Source organism: Chiloscyllium plagiosum, chromosome 8 (assembly GCF_004010195.1).
Source record: "Chiloscyllium plagiosum isolate BGI_BamShark_2017 chromosome 8, ASM401019v2, whole genome shotgun sequence".
In the NCBI taxonomy this organism is placed as follows: Eukaryota; Metazoa; Chordata; class Chondrichthyes; order Orectolobiformes; family Hemiscylliidae; genus Chiloscyllium; species Chiloscyllium plagiosum.
In genome coordinates, this window is record NC_057717.1 from 70,949,185 (window position 1) to 70,954,973 (window position 5,789).

Here is a 5,789-nt window from a genome sequence, read left to right on the forward strand (position 1 = left end):
ACCCTACTCCGACCTATCACCTTCACCTTTACCTCTTTCCACCTATCACATTTCCAACTCCCCTCCTCCAAGTCCCTCCTCCCTACCTTTTATCTTCTCCTGCTGAACACTCTCTGCTCATTCCTGAAGAAGGGCCTGTGCCCGAAACGTCGAATCTCCTGTTCCCTGGATGCTGCCTGACCTGCTGTGCTGTTCCAGCAATAAAGTTTCAGCTAAGGAATTAGAATCCCTTGTTAAATGGAAGAGGGTGGCTTATGTAAAGATGAGGCGTGAAGGTTCAATTGGGGGGATTGAGAGTTATAAGGTAGCCAGGAAGGACCTGAAGAGAGAGCTAAGAGCAGCAAGGAGGGGACATGAAAGGTCCTTAGTTGTTAGGATTAGGGAAAACCCTAAGGCTTTCTCTAGGTATGTCAGGAATGAAAGAACTATGCTACTCTCTGCCCACCCCCACCCTCCTCTAGCTTATCTCTCCACGCTTCAGGCTCTCAGCCTTTATTCCTGATGAAGGGCTTTTGCCCGAAACGTCGATTTTGCCTGTCCTCGGATGCTGCCTGAATTGCTGTGCTCTTCCAGCACCACTGATCCAGAGAGTAGCAAGAGGCAGCCTTGTTAAACCATGTATCCACTAATTCTCTCACAACTCTTCCCTCTCTTCACTCCGCTTCTAATCCCACAGAGATGACTCTGGTTCAAATCCATATGTGGGGCAGCTTTTTCACAGTTAGAGGTAACAGCGAGCTGACTGGATAAGTTCGGACTTCGATGGAGAGAGTGACTTTGAGGGGAAGGTTTAGTGTGTATTTCAAGCAGGTTCTGTCAGCCATTGCCTGTTTCGCGATGGGCACTGAGCAGATTGAGTATCTGTGTGTTTCTGTCTGACTCTGAAGGTGTGAGTTTGGTAGTGTTTGACTCTCAATCTCTTTTAATTCTTTAAACTCACGTGATTCCTGAACCATTTTCTTACAGGACCCAACTGTGCACCTGAGGGGAGAGAAAGGGAATCTGAGAGACGATCGAAAGAGCTTGGGCTAATCAGACCGATGAGTGTTAGCTCTTCAATCTCTCCATGTCTTTCCTTAACTCCTGTTTGTATCTGTCTGATTTTTCCTCTTTTCTCTCTCTCTGTCTCTCTGTTTATCCCTGTCTTTCACAGTCTCTCTCTATTATTTTCTGCAACTTGCTCTCTTCTCTCGATCTTTTTACACATTATATATCTCTCTCTTTCTCTTTCTCTGTCACTCACACTGACAGTTTCTGCTTTTCTCTTTTTGTCTGTTACCTCTTCTTTCTCGTTTTTTGTTTGTTCTTTTCATTCTCTTATTTTCATTTTTTTCCCCTTCTATCAGTCGCTCTCCTTCCTTCCCTCTCTTTCTTTTTCCCTATTTTTTCCTTATATCCTGAAACAGCCCACTATGCAATTTTGCACTCTCCCAAAGATTTGAAGTCGGCCAAATTTAGCACCTCAACCTCCATGGTCTCTGTCTAATCACCCTCATCTGTGTAGATTTAAGGGGTCCTATTTTCTGTCTAGTTGTTGTCATAGACTCATAGATCCGCATCGATACTGAACAGAAACAGATCATTTGGTCCAACTAATCCATGCCAAATATAACTTCAGACCAAGGTAGCCTCACCTGCCTAATCTTGGCCATATCATTCCAATCCTTCTCTAGTAATGTATCCATCTAAATGTCTTTTAAACGTTGTGGTCCCAACCACATCCACCACTTTATCAGGACGGTAATTCCACATATGAGCCTCGCTCTGTATTCAGAAATTACCTCTCATACAAGTTTTTTTAAAAAATCTCTCTCCTCTCCCCTTAAAAATGTGTCAACTTGACTTGAATTTACCAGTCTAAGCAGTCTTTCTTAACAATTTAAAGTTTTCAGACAGAGCAACACCTTAGTACATCTTTCCTGAATCCTCTGCGGCTTAATAAATTCCTCCGTATGATTGAGTGATTAGAACAGGACACAGTATTCCAGAAAAAGTCTCATAAATATCCTGGACCATCGCAACATAACGTGTGACGTTCTTTATTCAAAAGCCTGAACAATGAAGCCAAGCGTGCCAAATGCCTTTTTAAACATCCTGTCTATATGTAATGTAAAGTTTAAAGAAATGTGCACCGGCAGCTCGAGGTCCCTCTGTTCTACGACGCTATCCAAGACTCGACCTTGAATGGCATAAGCCATACCCTTCTTTGTTCTACCAAAACGCAATGTCTCGCAAATATCCAGGTTAACATCCTTTTTCCTGTTTGGAGGCCATTGATTCATTTCATAAAGGTCCTTTTGTAATCTTAGAATATATTCTTCACTGTCGACTGTCCCACCGAGTTTTTTTTTTCCAGAAGCTTACTAACCATGCTCTTTTATGTTCGAACATGGAGCAGTGCAGTACCGCACAGGCCTTTAAGCACTCGATGTCCTGCTCGCCTTTCATCCTATTGTAAGATCAGATTAAACGTCACACCATTCCCTGTATTATCTCCATATGTTCTTCCAACAGTCACTTAAATATCATGAATGTTTTTGACTCTACTCCGATTGCGGACAGTGCATTCCATGCACCCACTGCCTCTCTTAGTAAAGAACCTACTCTGATAACTCTCCTAAATCTTGCTCCAGTCACTATAAAATTATGCTGCCTTATGATAGACCTTTTTGCCAAGGCAAAAACGTCACGAGCTATACACTCTATTGATGCTTCTCACCATCTTGTACAACTCTGTCAAGTCACCTCTCATCCTTCTTCACTCCAACACAAAAAGACCTAGCTTTCTATCCTTTCTTCATAAGACATGCCCACCAGTCCAGACAGCATCCTGATAAATCTGGTGTGAATCCTTACTAAAGCTTCCACATCCTTCCAATGATAAGTCAACCAGAACTGTACATAATATTCCTCATGTCGTCTAACAAGGACTGTGTAGAACTGCTGCATAGGCTCGTGGCTCTAATATTCAAACCACCTGCTAATGAAAGCCAACACACCATATGCCTTTTTAATAACCCGAGCAACATGTGGCAACTTCGATGGATCGATGAACATGAATCTCAAGGTCCCTTTGTTCCTCCACCCAGGCAAGATTCCGGCCTTTACTCTGCATTCAAATTTGACCTTCCAAAGTGTATGATTTCACACGTTTCCAGATTGAACTCCATCTGTCAGCTTATCAGCCCAGTTCTGCATCCTGTCAATATTTCGTTGCAACCTACAACAACCCTCTACAATATCCACATCTCCACCAGCCTTTGTATCATCGGTAATTTTGCTAATACAACCATTCACCATCCTCGGTCAAGTCATTTATAAAAAGCACAAAGAGCAGAGGTTCTATGACACATCCCTGCAGAACACCAATGGTCACCGAGGTCCAGGCTGAATACTTTTCATCTGTCAATACCCACTGTCTTCTATGCACCAGCCAATTCTGTGTCCAGGTTTTCCTGCATTCCATGCCGCAATATTTTCCAAATGACTCTAAAATATGGAACATTATCAAATGTCCTGCTAAGTCAATATGGTATACAACTCATCCACTACTTCATCAATGTGTTTTATCTCATCTTTAAGAAAATCGTTAAGTTTTGTGAGGCATGACTTTCCCTTCACATGGCCATGCTCTAATCAAAGTATGTTTTCAAGTAATGGTAAATTTAAACGTTCAGAATCCTCTACAATATTTTGCGCACCACTGACCTAAGACTGACTGGTCTGTAATTGTCAGGATTATCTGTTTCCTTTCTTAAACTAGGGAATAACATCTGTCACCCTTCATTCATCTGTTACGTCAGTGAGGACACAAAGACTATCCTCAAAGACGCAGCAATCTCCTCCCTCGCTTCTTGTAGAAACCTAGGGTATATCCCGACTGGACCGGTGACTTACCTATCCATAAGTGTTTCAAAATTATCAACACATCCTCCTTCCTAATACAAACCGGTTCTAGCATATCAGTCTGTTTCTGGCTGTCCTCAGAAATGTCAAGGTCCCTCTCAGTCGTAAATGCTGAAGAAAACGTATTCACTAAGGACCTGCCTAACCTGCTCTGACTCGTGGCACACGTTTCCTCCACTATCCCTGTTCTCCCGACCCTCACTCTAGCCATCTTTCTGTTCCTCACGTTAGTGTACAACGCTTTTCGGTTTTCATCAATCCAACGCAACAAGGCCTTTTCATGCCCCCTTCTAGCTTTCTGAAGTCCATTCGTAAGTTCCTTCCTGGCTATCTTCTAAGCTTATATTACCCTATCTGAATCTTGCCTCCTCAACCTTTATTAAGCTTCCTTCTTCGTCTTGAGCAAATGTTCCACATTCGTGTCACCTATTGTCCTTTCAACCCACCATCCCGTCCTTACCTCAGTGGGACAAATCAGCCCAGCATTATCAGTATGAGTTTCCTGAACAGCCTCGACAATTCTGTTGTGCATTTCCATGAAACCACCTGTTCCCAGTCATGGGTCCCCAGCTCCTGCCAATAGCATTGTCATTCCCCCTCCCCCATTGAAATACTTTCCCATACCGTCTACTCCTAACCCTCTAAATGAGTATAGTGAAACATGGAGTTGTTATCACTATCATCGAAAAGCTCTCCCACCGAGAGATCACCCCCCACAGTCGACATATTGCTTCCGGAATCCTTCATCTACCTATTGCATCAGGAACCATTTCTGGACACGTCTTACAAAAACTGCTCCGTCCAAACTATTTGAATTAAGTTGGTTCCCTTTTTGGGAAGTTAAAATCACCCACGACAACAACTCTCTTGCTTCTGCACATTTCCAAAATCTGCGTCCCAATCTGCTCCTCCGTGTCTTTGTTGCTACTGGGGAAGGGGGGGGGGGGGGGGGGGGGAGGGAGGGGCGAGAGCGGTAGAAATCTCCCAACAAAGTGACTGCTGATTTCCTTTTTCTGACTTCCACCCATATTGACTCTGTTGACAAATTATCCTAAACGACTTCTCTTTCTACAGCTGTGATACCACCTCTGATTGGCAATACGACGCCGCAACCACTTTTACCTTCCCCACCTATTCCTTTTAAAACATCTAAACCCTGAAACATCCAACAACCATTCCTACCCCTGTGATTTCCAATTCTCTGCAATTGCCACAACATCATAATTCCATGTACTTATCCTTGCTTTGGGCTCGTCACCATTATTCGTGTTGCTTCTTGAATTAAAACAGGCACACCTCAACCCATCACATTGACTGCATCGTTGCCATATCAAGTGCCTTTCCTGCTCACATACTTTCTGCAAGTTGTATCTGGCTGTGCACTATGAAATCCATCAGTTGATCCTTAGATCAGCTTCCCACGCTCATGTAACTCATTAATATGAAGGTGGGAACAAAACAGCACCAACATCCACTCCCCGTGGAGCACCTATTGGTACCAGGCCTTTAGTCCAAAAATGAAACCACCGTCATTACTTCCTGGGTCCTGCCGTTCAGCCAACTCTGTTACCAATTGGCAAGTTCGTACTAAATCACGTGTGACCTGACTTCACTAATCAATCTACCATGCTAAAACTTGTGGAAGGTTTCATAAAATTGAAATGGATAAAGTCTACTGCTCTTTTCTTGCTCTTAATATATTTGTAGAGTCATTTCGGATTATCTTTAATCTAAAAAGATGGGGTACTGGGCTAACCGTCGGATACTTGGTAGTGTGGATGAGCAGAGGGATCTTGGTGTCCATGTACACAAATCTTTGAAAGTTGCCACCCAGGTAAATAGTGCGGTGAAGAAGGCATATGCCGTACTGGCTTTTATTGGTA